The following is a 16,127-nucleotide window of genomic DNA, read 5'->3' as shown; positions in this document are numbered from 1 at the left end:
TTGTACCCATACCTGGATTAGACTGAAATATTTGGTTGTCTGAACTCTTAAACTAATAAATATGTGACTGATGTTTGATATTTATTTTTAATAAGAATAAAACATGCAATTTTATATGTTCAACATTCAATCAGTGTAAAGACTATAATGTGATCGTGATTATTTCAGTGTTTTTTCTTTTCAGCAAGTAATATTAACACAGCTAATAAGTCATTGCTGTCGATACTTCTAATCTTAGACTGGTATAATTTTAAACTGATATCGTATAAAAATGTATATTTACTGATTTTCACATGAAAATCTCATCAATTTTCACGAGTAATTAAATAGATTATTTTTTAATACAAACGAAATAGAAGTAAGAAGTTTGTATTACTGATTTCTATGAATACTTAGAAACTAGCAGTATTTATCCTAAGAGTTGCTTCATAAAAAAACAAGGTTATACAGAGATAACATTATTAAACCGAGAAATAATTAATAGTATTGTCAGATTATTGATGGTATTCATAAGAATCTTGAATATATGTTATTTGTTGAAATAATCAACACTAAATGTTGTGTCGTGGAACAACAGTGAAAATAAGAACAATCAAGTCAAGGTTCGGTTAAGGAACAAGTGTATTAACAATAATGTTCAAAGATAGGAAAGCATGTATATCTGCTGAGCACTCGGCTAGCAGTTGAAGTGCAGTCGCATCTCTCTCACCAGTGTTGGAATTATTAGCGCTATTTATAGTGCTATTCGGTGTAAATTCCTCTGTTCAAGGAAGGTTGGTATAACACCTCCCTTTGAAAATATCCCGTCTGGTATTAATAACGTTTTTGTTTTGGGTTCACCCTAATCAATTCTGTTGATTTCCGTTTTCTGTTTGATCTTCTGTTCTCTGGAGCTGTCTCTGGTATGGACAGCTGAAAAGTATCAAACATTGTGTCCATGATGTCCTCCTTGCGCGGTCTGGTCACTTCACTGTTTGAGTATCTTTTCCGAATTTGGTTAGTGTGACATATTTGCTGGTCCCTTAATCATGTAGACCATGTGTCCTATTTGTTTCTCAACAATACCAGACTCCCAGAAAGTCTTATTATTTTTGTGAATCTTGTAGAAGACTCTTTCGCCAACTTTATACCATGTTTTTGTTATCGTTTTTTTAGGTTTGGCCTATCCTGGTTTGGTAACAACTTGTGTAAAATCGAGCTAACCTTGCGTCGGAACATAACCTCAGCAGGCGTCTTTGACATTTCGATGTTTGCATTCGAAGTGACTCTCTAGACTTGTGAAAACTGTTGGATTGACTTATCCGTCAGCGACCCACTAGCATTTTCCAGAGCTCTCTTGAATGTGTCAACGAATTTCTCTGCTTGTCCATTACTTCTTGGAGGGTATGGCGGAATGGTTATATGCTCGATTAGACGATCCTCACAAAAATGTTTAAATTCGGTAGGCATAAATTGCGTTCCATTGTCTGTAACAATGCAGTCTACTACTCCAAACCTAGCGAATAGTTCATACAGGAAGTTGATAGTAACCTTGGATGTAGGATTCTTACATTTTACTACTTCCGGCCATTTAGATAGGCTGTCTACAACAATGAGATAGTAGAACCCATCTGGCAGTCCTGCAAAAATCTAAATGAATCCTTGACCAAGGTCGTTCTGGTTTTGCCCACGATCCGAATTGAGTCGGAGGAGCTTTTATAGCTAATGCGCATCCTCTACACTCCCTGATTTTTGCTTCTATATCCTTATCCATGTGTGGCCAATAAACGAAAAAGCGCATAAGGCTTTTCATTCTTGATATACCTGGATGTCGTACATGGAATTCCTTGAGCATTCTTTTCTGTAATGTCGCAGGAATTACGACCCTGTTGCTATATAACAGGACGTTATCGCAAATTGAATAAATTTCTTCATCCAGTTCGTTATTGTTGATCCTTTCTTTCGTGCGTATAATAAATTCGTCCACCTCTGCCTTACTCTTAATCTCATCAAGCGATACTGGAAGTTCTCTTATTGTGTCACATAACATACTTTTTACTTCAACTTCCGCTTGAATGGCTGCTATTACCATATCCTCCAATGGTTCTGTCTACTTAGGTATTAACCTCGATAACCCGTCTGCATGACAAAATTTTTTAGATGGTACATACTCCATTTGAAAATTGTAATTCAGAAGTATGGTACCCCATCTTTGGAGTCTATTCACCGTATGCTGTGGCAGCCCCTTTTTCGATCCGAAAATCGTTAATAATGGTTTGTGGTCTGTTTGTAACAAAAATTGCCTACTGTGCAGGAAATAATGAAATTTCTTTACCACGAATATAAAGCTTAGCGCCTCTTTTTCAATTTCTGGGTAGTTCTTTTCGGCTTGCAAAAGTGATCAGGATGAATGTGCTATGGGTTTCACTTTTCCATCATTCACTTTGTGTAAAATGCATGCTCCTATGCCATAGGAGCTGGCATCGCTTACAACTATAATTTCACGCTTGTGATTATAATGTTCCAGAAACAAGTCAGGCGTTAATGTGTCTTTAATTTCCTGAAATGTTTCTTCACACTCTTACGTCCAGATCCATTTTTGGTCTTTCCTTAACAGTTCATTTAAAGGCGACCTTAGTTTATGCATATTTAGCACAAATACATTGTAGTAATTTGCCAAACCTAAGAAACTTTGTAAAGACGCAATATTATCTGGAGCAGGCATATTCTTTATTGCACTCAATCTATCTGGATCCAGCCTTCTTCCATGTTTATCGATGATTTGCCCTAAGTATTTTATTTTCTCCATGGAAAATATACATTTTTCCTGTTTTACTTTAAATCCATAATCCTGGATCCTTTTGAATACTTGGTTTACATGAGCTTTGTGTTGTTCTTTGCTAGCGCTTTTCATTAACACATCGTCCAGATACCCTACTGTAAAATCTAAGCCATTTAACATAATGCCCATAATTTGCTGAAAAATCGAAGGGGCAACTTTGACCCCCAAAAGGAAGTCTGTTAAACTTGTACAATCCCTTATGGGTATTAATACATAGCAGCTTTGAACACTCCTCATCGACTGGAACTTGTAAGTACACGTCACTGAGGTCGATTTTAGAAAAATATTTCCATCTACTCAGTTTCGCAAATATCTTTTCAGGGCTTGGAAGAGGATAATGGTGATCTTGTAATGCCCTGTTTAAGCCTGTCGCAAAGTCTGCGCCAACCTGAATCTCCTTACTCTTCTTTTTGATGTAAATCGTTGGTGCAGAGCCCACTCACTGTGATCAATTTTTTTGATGACATCCATGTTTTTAAGTCTTTCTAATTCACCGTTTATTTGTTCTATCGCAGCGTATGGAATATTTCTTTTCTTTCTGAGCACTGGCTGTTCATTTACTTTTATGTCAAATTTTGCTACTGCTTTTGTCCACCTTCCCAACTGCCTCCCCATTTGAATCCTCAACCTTTTCGCAAAATTAGCTTAAAGGCAGATCCCATAGTCTAAACTTTTTGAACAGATCAGTTCCAAAGAGGTTTTTGATTTTCGCATGACAAAAATTCTTGCTTTTTCGGCCCTGTTCTGGAAAAGAATATTCATCAATAATTCTCCTTTGAGAGTAATTTTTTGCCACTGACGCTTCCCGCCGTTTTATGTGATTTAATCATAGTGGATCTCCCAAGCCGCTTCCATGTCTGTACATTAACAATGGAAATGTCAGACCCACTATCAAGCTGTAGCCTTTCTTTTTAAATATTTTGACCTGTGCATATTTCCCGATATTTTGTTCCTCAGGTTCAATTTTCGTAAATTTAATGGATGTCTTTCTACCAGATTTTTTTCTACAATGCAATGCTTCATGCCCTTTCTGATGGCAGTTGTCACATTGTTTGAATTTGTAGGGACAATCATTGTACCAATGTTTATTTCCACACTTCCAACATGATCCAAGTGGATCTTTTCCCTGTTTCTTTACTGGTTATTTTTTTAAGTCGAATTTTTCTTTTCATGGATCTTTTTAATATGCGACACTCCGCTTTCCTCTATGTCACGACTGTCTTGTTTCAATGCAATAAACCGTTCACAGTCTTCCGCTAAGTTTTGTAGTTTTAACTTTGGTTCGTTTTCGAGTTTATTTAACACACGACGCCTGATTTCAGCGTCTTTTTTTAAGACCAGCCCTTGCACAAATATTAAACATTTAAAATTATCTGCTGACAATTCCTCCAGTTTAAAATCGTCGCAATGCTTGTTCACTATACTTGCATAAGTAGTGTAGTCGTCTTCCTCTCTTCTAGTAACATTCATACATTTATATCCCAATGGAAAAGAGACGTTTTTGCAGAAAATAGTTCTGTAAGTAGCGCAACTCTTTCCTGGAAGCTCAACTCACTGGACTTTTTTGGGGAGAATAAAATTCACGAACTTTGTATGCTTGTCTGTTCCCAATTTCCTTAGCAAAAGCCTATTTTTTTTTTGCGTCTGACCAGGTACTGCAATCCGATATAAAAAATATCCTCATATCGTCTATAGTACTGGACGAAAGTGACATCGTCTTCTGCTGGATTATAATTGAAATTTTCAATAGCGGCCCACACAGCTGTTTAAGAAAATGCGTTATGATTATCATCCACTTCAGTTAACTGCGTCGCCTCCAGAATATTTCTTCTGTGTTTTCATCAATATTTCCTCGAAGCATTTCTCTTGTTGAAGTATTTTTTCTTCAAATGCTTATTTAAAGGTCTCTTCTCTTTCTACTTGTTGTTGAATTTGCTGCTTTTGCAACGCGAGATTTTGCTCTGCCTTGAATGGGAACAATTCCAACAGTGAATCTTTGAATTTCGCATCCATCATACGAATTCAGTTTACAATTTACGCTTGTATTAAATAAATATTCCTTAGTAAAAAAAAAAAAAAATCAACCAAGTTTTCTTTCCCAATTCTTTTGTTTAAAGAACAGTTTAGCAGGCCTTTTGTAACTTAATTTGTTGAACGCTATATTTTTAGTCTTACTAGAAACAATTTTTTCTTTGCACGCGTTTTTACGTAGCAAAAATGAAATCTGTTGCTTTAAGTATCTGATGGGAAACTTTTAGTTTTTTTTTTACCCTTTTAGACTTTTGCAAAACATGTCTTGATTCTTTACGTGTTTGCTAAGCACCAATGACGTACGCAAATAATTATTTTTCATGGTCTGTCTCTTTTTCTCTTGACACAGTCAAGCGTGTTTTTTTTTTAAATCCCAGATGTTATCAAAATAACGATAAGCTTACACGGTATTTGTTAGTTGGTTTTGGGCATTTAACTTTGTAGAAGAAAATTCTTACCGTAAAAAAATGGCTTCTAGTGAAGAAAAAATGAACCCTTTTTCCCTTTCTAAAACACTTGATAAGTGTGTTCAATTATTAAATAATTGACAACATTCGCATTTTTCACTGTAGATTTTGGAAGAAAGTTTTTTCCCATTGCCAAATTACTATTGTAGTAATTAATTCGCTGTTAATACTTGCGTATCCAAATATCTGTTGAAATGACGAAGGTGTTCTGCTGTAAAGATTTTATGAATCTTTATTTCAATCACTTTTGGTGAGTCTCTGTAATGATGGTCGTTTCGATTCCTTGTCGCCAATCTGTTGTGTCGTAGAACAACAGTGAAAATAAGAACAATCAAGTTGAGGTTTGGTTAAGAAACAAGTGTATTAACAATAGTGTACAGATATAGAAAAGGGTGTATATCTACTGGGCATTCGGCTAACAGTTGAAGTGCAGTCGCATCTCTCTCACCAGTGTTGGAATTACTAGTGCTATTTATAGTGCTAGTCGGTGTAAATTCCTCTGTTAAAGGAAGGCCGTAATAATACTAAATAAATTAAATCATTGTTGAGAAATATTGTAAAGAATATCGATGATATTCCTCAGAAATTTTATTGTCAGAAACTTTTAAGTATTTGTTGAAATAAAATCAAAATCGCATGTTATTACAATGCTGTAGTAAAAAGTGATAATAATTTTTAATTTCTAAAATATGTGCAATATATTTGTTCAGGGTTTAATTACCTCAACTAAAATCACGTATTTTAATGATTGTAGAAAATAGAAAATACTTATTGGATATAAAAGTTTTTGAAAAACTTTAAAATATAAAAAAATTTTCACGTTGAAAAAAATACTATCATACATAAAGGATTGTAATACCTAAATTTACAAGTTTAAAGAAAGACTATCATACATAAAAAAAATTGAGTCAGGTAGCTGAATCACGTGGTTTCGATATAATGGAACTGGATTCGGCTTCACAGAGCTTTGGCATAGTAGGAAGGTTGCTGCTGTGCAATTCTGATGCAAAAATTTGATCTATAATCAACAACATTTCAGGAAACTATGACACTTACATTCCATGTTGATAAGCTGTTTCTGATAAATATCCTTTTTGTAAAAATTGGTAGCATATTTTTAGTTTCGGCTCTTTTATTCTGATGTATCTCTGAAAATAAACAAATTTCAACTTTTACATCAATCTTAATATTCCTTACGTGTTAAATTGATTTTGTAAAGATTCCTTTGTGTTTATTTTCGTAAAGTTTCACCAACAGTCACATGTATTTGTACTTTTATTTTGTCAAATAGAAGCTTTTACTTGGATTTTATCTCATCGTTTTGATACATACATCTTTTTTGATACGTACATCTTTTTTGATATGTACATCTTTTTTCATACGTACATCTTTTTTGATATGTACATCTTTTTTGATATGTACATCTTTTTTCATACGTACATCTTTTTTGATACGTACATCTTTTTGATATGTACATCTTTTTAATATGTACATCTTTTTTGATATGTACATCTTTTTTATATGTACATCTTTTTGATATGTACATCTTTTTTAATATGTACATCTTTTTTATATGTACATCTTTTTTACGTACATCTTTTTTGATACGTACATCTTTTTTTATACATACATCTTTTTTGATACATACATCTTTTTTGATATGTACATCTTTTTTGATACGTACATCTTTTTTGATATGTACATCTTTTTTGATATGTACATCTTTTTTGATACGTACATCTTTTTTGATATGTACATCTTTTTTGATACGTACATCTTTTTTGATATGCACATCTTTTTTGATACGTACATCTTTTATGATACGTACATCTTTTTTGATATGTACATCTTTTTGATATGCACATCTTTTTTGATATGCACATCTTTTTTGATACGTAAATCTTTTTTGATACGTAAATCTTTTTTGATATGCATATCTTTTTTGATATGTACATCTTTTTTGATATGTACATCTTTTTTGATATGCACATCTTTTTTGATATGCACATCTTTTTTGATACGTACATCTTTTTTGATATGCACATCTTTTTTGATATGCACATCTTTTTGGATATGTACATCTTTTTTGATACGTACATCTTTTTTGATATGTACATCTTTTTTGATATGTACATCTTTTTTGATATGTACATCTTTTTTGATACGTACATCTTTTTTGATACGTACATCTTTTTTGATATGTACATCTTTTTTCATACGTACATCTTTTTTGATATGTACATCTTTTTTAATCTGTACATCTTTTTTTATATGTACATCTTTTTTATATGTACATCTTTTTCATACGTACATCTTTTTTGATACGTACATCTTTTTCATACGTACATCTTTTTTGATACGTACATCTTTTTTGATACATACATCTTTTTTGATACGTACATCTTTTTTGATATGTACAGCTTTTTTGATATGTACAGCTTTTTTGATATGTACATCTTTTTTGATATGTACATCATTTTTGATATGTACATCTTTTTTTATATGTACATCTTTTTTTATATGTACATCTTTTTTAATATGTACATCTTTTTTGATATGTACATCTTTTTTGATACGTACATCTTTTTTGATATGTACATCTTTTTTGATACGTACATCTTTTTTGATATGTACATCTTTTTTGATACGTACATCTTTTTTGATATGTACATCTTTTTTATATGTACATCTTTTTTGATATGTACATCTTTTTTTATATGTACATCTTTTTTGATATGTACATCTTTTTGATATGTACACCTTTTTTAATATGTACATCTTTTTTATATGTACATCTTTTTCATACGTACATCTTTTTTGATACGTACATCTTTTTTTGATACATACATCTTTTTTGATACATACATCTTTTTTGATATATACATCTTTTTTGATATGTTCATCTTTTTTGATATGTACATCTTTTTTGATAAACTCGTAAGAAATTTGTCGATTGTAGTTTTAGTCATCATTTTCTCTGATATTTGAACAGAATTGTATTTGAGTCTTGAATATAGAATTTCTCGTATTTCTCATTTTCTTATATCTTCAAAAGTCAAGAAGTATAAAACAATTCAGAATGATAGTTATGTTAACTTTGTTAGTTTTATTCTGACATATAACATTGATAGTTATGACGTTTTTATATCGACTTTGTTAGTTTTATTCCTTTATAACTTTGATAGTTTAATTCATTTTGTGATACAATCAAATATCCTTTGTTGGTCATAGTTTTACATATTTTTTCCGCAAGAGAGAAAAAGGGTTACATTCTTTTCCATTTCTAATACCTCAATTGTTTCCAGATATTCTTAAGATTGTTTTTCCCTAGACCAGTTGCTCCTAACACAACTAGCATAATGTCTATCTCTTTCAGTGAGCACATCGTCTTTTAATCCTTCTTGAGGTTATCATACTTAGTTATCTTTTTCTGTTCAGCTCTATTAAGGCGATAGGGAATTGGAATGGTGACATTAATAATGAGCGCAGGTTGTCAGGTTTGTTTCATATTACAATATCTGGTATGATAGCCTGGGGAAAATGGCTTACCGTACAAACGTCCTCGTGTCTGTCTGTCCTGTGAGTCGCACGCATCGAGAAAGAAAGAGTCCATCATGGTGGCCGTGACATTTTGTAGTGAATGAAGTAAAAACAGGTCACTTGTGTGTGGGAGAGGAAGAAGAAATCATTTGACGTTTGAGAAGTGGCAAAGACAGTTGGAAGAATTTGTGTGAGCAGTGATTTTTGCCTGTTGATTGACTGCAGTCACCCTTCCATTTGATGTTATTGGTGGTATTTCCTGTTCCCAAGTGTTGGACAATTTATTGAGCTTCATCTCTGAAAAGATCTTTTAATAAGATATTTACATATATGTTGTTGCATGCAATGTAAAGACCATCCGCAAACAGGATTTGGCATCCAGCGATTAGGTGGCTTGGACTTTTAATTACAGTCCTGTACCTCTATAAGGCCACCATTCGTCCATGTATGGAGTATTGTTGTCACATTTGGGCTGGTGCATTTGCTGCTAGTCTCTGGCTCCTAGACAAGGTTCAAAAGAGAGTCGCCAATCTGATAGGCCCTGAACTGGCATCTAAGCTTCAGCCTCTGTCCCATCGACGAAACGTTGCATCCCTCTGCCTGTTCTACAAGTATTTTAATGGTGAAGTCTATATGAGATACATAGATATTCGAATGTTCCATTTAAGTTCTTTATCTCTCGAGCACTGAGTTAATAAAGAAATTGAGAACATAATTTTCCTCTTCCCAATAAACCATTTTTATATGTTGTAGTATATCTTTTATGTTGGTCTCTTTGTCTTACTGGATTCCATGACAATAATTTATCTAGTCTGGTGGAGTATCCAGCTTCGTGCTATTACTTGAGGTAACATCACTTGGAGAAGGTGCACCATTCCTCCGAAAAGCTGTGAGGTAGCCGTAGTGAGGAGATCTTATTTGGGCTGCGAATACTATGTGATTTTGAATATTTGGTCAGGGTTTACTTCTATGGAAAAAGTATCCTCATACCAGATTGTTCTGACAAACCCCTGTACAGAGAGACCTTAGACATTCGAGGATAGTGTCTAGTAGGTATTCAACTTCTCTCCTGTGTGTGTGTGTGCTCATATGCTTCACTAAATATGATTTTTGAGAACAAGATTATCCACACACTTCATAAGAATGTGGCTTTCCCTCCCTTTTTTTTTTTTAATTTTCTTCCTTTGAAGATAGTAATGCTGGGTATGAGGCAACCATATCAGCTGCCAACATTGCCCCGCTTTTTATTGAAACCAACTGAGAGATCTTTTTAGTATCCTCACTGTTCCTTTAAGTGCAATTGTCTGGATCTCTTTTGCACTTGGTTCACCAGAAATATTAGTTAGGTAGGACTTCAAGTTCTTCTTCAGAAGCCCTGTGGCACCTATAATTGGTATGATTTATATCTACTTAAGATTCCAGTTTCTTATTATATTATACATGAGACCTTGGTATTTGGTCTGTTTATCTCTTTCAGCTCTGTTCAGACCGTCATCATTAAGAACACTCACTTCAACCAAGGTTGCAACTCTCTCTGACTTATTCCATATAACAATATCAGGTTTCAGAGCAGCATTTTCACGGTAGGTGACTGTAGGGATTACCTGGTTGTAATGTATCATATATAAGTCATTTCCAACTGTTATTTTCCCTGTTTTTCTAAATTTTCTCCCTTTGAAGATTGTAATGCTGAGTATGGGGAAGCCAAACCAGCTGTTAACATTGTCCTGCTTTTTATTGAAACCAACCGATAGCTCTTTTTAGTATCCTCGTTTTTCCTTAAGTGCAATTGTCTGGATCTCTATTGCACTTCATTCACTAGGCATATTAGTTAGACTTCAGAAGCCCTGTGGCACCTATAATAACTGGTATGATTGATTTCTCCTTAAGATTCCAGTTTCTATACATGAAACCTTGATATGTGATGTGTTTCTCCCTTTCAGCTTTGTTGAGGCTTCAATCATTAGGGACACTCACTTCAGCCAAGGTTGCAACTATCTCTGACTTATTTGATATAGCAATGCCAGGTGTCACAGCAGCATTTTCAAGGTAAGTAGCTGTAGGGATTACATGGTCATAATGTATATAAGTTATATAACTATGCCAGGTTTTACAGCAGCATTTTCAAGGTAGGTGGCTGTAGGGATTACATGATCGTAATGTAATGTATATAAGTCATTTCCAACTGTTCTTTCAGGTTGATGCTGCCAGGATTTGCTGCTTCATTGGATGTTTAATTTTTTACAGATGGCCCAGTGGAGGTACTTACTGTTGTGCAGTAGCCATTCCCTAAAAGAAACTTGCAACTTGATACTAGATTATTCACACTTTCCAATTCTGTGTGCCAGAATCTACATTTGTTGCCATCTTCTTGAATGCATTGGACATCGATCCCTGGTCTTGAGCAGCCATTATAATCCTTTCCTGATCGTGGTGGAGGGATCCTCTTTTGAGCTAGTTCAAGGAAGCTTCTTTATGTATTCCTGGGAAAGTTCCCCAGAAAATACTTTGCATGCTGACGTTAGTTTCACTCTATAAGGTTCCTCTTTTGGAATGTCTCGGTATATTTCTGCCGACTCTTTCTTGCTATTTCTATGGAAGGCTTGATTAGTGTTTCAGCCTCATCTGTGAGACAGCCTTGACCAAAATATGGCCTTGACCTTCACCGAGGTGCGCGACTTGACACAAAAATAAACAGCTGCTTAATCAACTGCTAATGCACGCGTCACTGTAACGTCCAATGACAACACCAACCTTCTCACTCGACCTGCCTTTTAAACCACTCTCTCAATCCCTTCTCTTGCGCATGTGCCCGGAGATTCCTGACAACCTCGAGACTTCCGCTTATAAAAACCCAAGTTTTGTTGTCGCGCATGCCTACACAAGGCACAAACATGTGGGCGTTTGTTTTGTTGGTAAGTACTACACTCCCCCCTGATCTGATGATCATATAGAGTGCACTCCGGGGGTGGCCTCTTAGTTCGATGGCTTCTGCGAAGGGTGGTATTTACAATCTCGGATTCTGGTTCTGGTTCTAGTTCATCCTGCCTGATCGGACGAACTACAACTACCACTCACTTGCTCGGTGACCTCACTTATCAGCAGCTCATCATCTGATGATTCATCGCTCTCTGTAGTTGTGGGATGTACTTCACAAGCTGGGCGAAGATCGCGCACATGGCGTGGGGTTCCATCAACAAGAACCGACTGCTGGCTGACCACTCCAGATATTCGTCCTCGCTTGAACTTGGTGGTGCACCGGTTTCCAGGGGGTCTAAACCAAACTGGATCCCCTACCTTGTATTTGTCATGACTCTCCTCGTCGATTGGCTGGACAGTGTCAATGCCCTTTATCCTAACATGGTATGTGTGTATGGTATTAGCCGGTGCTGTTGTTAGTGTCTTCCCATCCTTTGGTGTGATGTTATACCAATATGTGGCCTCTGTAATGGTGCATTGCTTTCTGGCAGCAATTCTCTTGATGCTGCGATGGCTCCTCTCAGCAATGCCATTTCCTGATGGCACATGAGCACATCGCAGTCGTAGTCAGACACCCCACTCATTCGACAACTGCCGAACTTGGTGGCTACAAAAAGCAGCATCGTTGTCCATCAATATCTCTTCCGGCGCACCTCACTCAGAAAAGATAGATGACAGTTGGCAGACAACATTCGCTGAGTCCTGCCTGGTCATTTGCTGCCACACCGCAAAATGAGTGGGTCCACAGTCGATAAGGGTTAGAAAGGGCTTACCACTGTAATGGCTAATATACATTGCTACTCGTTGTCACACATGCTCAACCTCCAATCGCCCCTTCTGCCATTGCTCAGGTGCAGGATCGATAGACTGGCATGCCTCACAGTGCTTGAGATCTGCCTGACATCCGCCCTTGTCACTGCCGGGTCCACATGCCTCGCAAAATACAGAGTTCTTTTGATACCTGGATGTCCACTCTGCACATGGATTCTTTGTATTTGGCATGAGCTAATCGCGCCAACTGTGCAAGATCGAGCAGCGAACTCCATGCCTGTCTTCACAGCTTCATACCATTTGTGAGGCACATGGGTTAGTTGGTCTGCACGATTACAGTGTGATGCCACGAGCGTTACACTCACCGACAGGTCATACTCTGATACCAGACTCTTCAGGGTGTTTAGCCTCCGCCGGATTAACATCTTACTGGCTGCCTTAGCGCGGACTCTTGTTTGTTCCGAAAGAGTGTCGGACACCCAGTGGTAAACGCAGAGAGAATCCGTGTACAAGTGCAACTTCTTTGACTGCCATTGCAGTGCCAGATATAAACCCTTCACAACAGCATCCAGTTACACCAGGTTGATGTGTTGAGCATCATTCACGGGTCGCAACCAGCACGCATCTTCAATTACATTTCCACGTTGCTCCAATAACACTCCCAATGCCAAAGAACTAGCGTCAACCCACACATTCACAGTGTCCCCATCGACACACCATTCTCCATGGGCATGGTTCTCCTTGTTAACTCTCTCTAGGGTTTCTGTTGTCATCAGAGTTAGAAGAGCATCATCAGATACATCATCCCAACCTGTAGTTACTAAACTTGCCCTGCGTTTGATGATGCCCACAGCTGCTCCGAGCCAGCCACGCGCTGGTAAGTGACCAATAAGTTTCCCACACAAGGAAAAAATAGTCCGCCGCGTAATAACATCAGGGATGTTTGGAATCTCACTGCCATGCCTCCATTGTAAGGTACTGTCTTTCCCACAAACGTCCAATCCTAATACCCGTGCTTCATCCCTCAGACGTTCGGGATCCTTGCACTCCAACCCGAATTGAGCTAACTTTTCTCTGACGTGCGACGCAGATTGTATATCTTCATTGATGTACACATCGTCAATATAGGCTGATGTAGCATCCTCAGTGGTCTTTTTCTGGGACAACACTGCATTTACAATGGTCTTCATGATTTGCGGTGCCACATTCAGCCCAAAGTCAAGTCGAGTAAGGCAGTATCTCTGACCCCAGAACCACACTGTCTGGAACGGCCACAATGTCTCATCCACTCGCACCTGCAAATAAGCCTTCCGCAAGTCTACTATAGACACATTGGAGCCCTTCTGGCACCATCCTCTCAGCTTGCTGCCGCACACGTCAGCATCGGCAGTGTACGTCTCAATGTATCTATTGAGTTCACGATAGTCCAACACCGGACGAACTTTTGATTTGTTATGCTGGACTACCGCCATTAAGGGAATCAGACCCTTGGGTGGTCCCAGCTTGTTGGGGTAGGGGATCAGCCATCCATCCTGGATCCATGCCTCAAGTTCCTTCTTGTATTCATTACGGGCCTTGTCGGGTATCGAGTACTCTGCAATGCTATTCTTTAGTTCGGTTGGCGCCCTTTTTTCTGTCCACTTCCACGATGCAGTCCATGCCTTTTGGTGAGGGTCATAGTCCACCTTAAAATCAGGCCGATCAATGTGAACTGCAGCACACACTGGGGTTTCCAAAAATCGCACAGTCCCATCTCTTCCGATAACAACTCCCCCCAGTGCCTTAATAGTATCATATCCCAACAGTACATCGAATCCCAGCAAATCCCTTGCATCACCAGCACATTAATGTCTGCAGCCACACCAGAGTCTGTGTGGACTTTGACAGTTCCGGCTCCACAGCAAGCTTGCGTATTGCCACCTATTGTGGTTACTTTGATGTTCTACTTTGTCCAGTTTCGACACAACTTGGCACTCATGATGGTGCGTGAGCACTTGGAGTTGAGAAGAGCTGAACAAGGCACTTGGTCTACGTACACATTTATTGTCGATTGCGCCTCAATTAAATCTTGTCCGGGGAACAGGGCGGCACTTACGTCCTGCCCACTGATGCATTTCCTGCACAATTTTGGGATAAATGTCCATAACTGGCACATTGGAAACAGCGCAGGCTCCCTCGCCCCTTGTTAGTACAGCTTCTTGCGAAATGGCCTCGCTGGCCGCAGCAGAAACATCTCCCATTGGTCGTGGGTCTCAAACTGGGACTCTTTTCAGCATTAGTCTTGGCTGCCTGCGCCATCATTACAACCGGTTCCCTCAGGTCCTCCTCATCTCTGATAATGGCTTGAGCGCATTCTAACAAATGTTCCACGGGCGTTACAGATACGCTGGTGGAAGCCCTCAACAGTTGCTTAACATGGCTGGGAAGGCCGGCCACAAACGCATACACCAGTGTTTGCTCTGACACTCCATTGCCAAATAGAACTGCAAGTTTCTTTAGCTCCGCGAAGAAGACGTCCACGGTTTCTTCTGGCATGAGCTTCCTAGAGGCAAATGTTTCGTAGGCCGTGCAGGGATCCATGGCAAATGCCTTGTATAAAGCATTTTTTATACAGGTAATATCAGCCTTCTCCACGGCACTAAGTTGCTGATATACACTCAGGGCACCTCCAGCCAATCTCAGGGGAATCACGGTATGCATCCCTTTACTTCACAGAGGTTGCAGGTCAGCTCACCCCTTTCGACCCAGTTGACAACAGAAGTGGATCCGTCGAATTCGGGTATCAGTTTTAAATCAAACTTTGCGTCAACCATAGTTGTCCAGGAAAAGAGACAAAACGAAATAGCCGAAATAGCTTATGACCTTGACCTTCACCGAGGTGCGCGACTGGACACAAGAAAAAACAGCTTCTTAATAAACTGCTAACGCACGCCTCACTGTAACATCCAATGACAACAACAACCTTCTCATTTTACCTGCCTTTTATACCACTCTCTCAATCCCTCCTCTTGTGCATGCGCCCGGAGATTCCTGACAACCTCGAGATTTCCACTTATAAAAACCCAAGTTTTGTTGTCGCGCATGCCTACACAAAGCACAAACACGTGGGCGTTTGTTTTGTTGGTAAGTACTACACAAAATGCTTGGATAGCTGGGTGACTGATGTTGTTTTGCTGGCTCTTGTTGTTCATATACCATTGAGAGGGTGTGGTTCTGGAAGCTTCTCAGATGCTGGCCTGTGCTAACTATTGTTGCCCTATGTTAGTGGCTGATCTCATAGAGCCCGAGTTTCTTCTACTCTGGGCAAATGCAATCTCGGTAGATACTGGTTTCTATATATTATTTAATGGATCATTAGTAGCTTCCGTGTCTTCACATCAAGCCGGTTGATGTATTTTTGTGGCCAGTCAATGATACCAAAACTATATGTTATTACTGGCATGGCAATCTGGTTGATGACAGTAATTTTGTTTTTATCCTGGAGCTTACACTTGATTCTGTTATGATTTAAATTTATA

This window comes from Euprymna scolopes, chromosome 19 (genome assembly GCF_053919585.1).
Source record: "Euprymna scolopes isolate OS-2025 chromosome 19, ASM5391958v1, whole genome shotgun sequence".
Taxonomy (NCBI): domain Eukaryota; kingdom Metazoa; phylum Mollusca; class Cephalopoda; order Sepiida; family Sepiolidae; genus Euprymna; species Euprymna scolopes.
Note: the sequence above shows the minus strand (reverse complement) of the source record.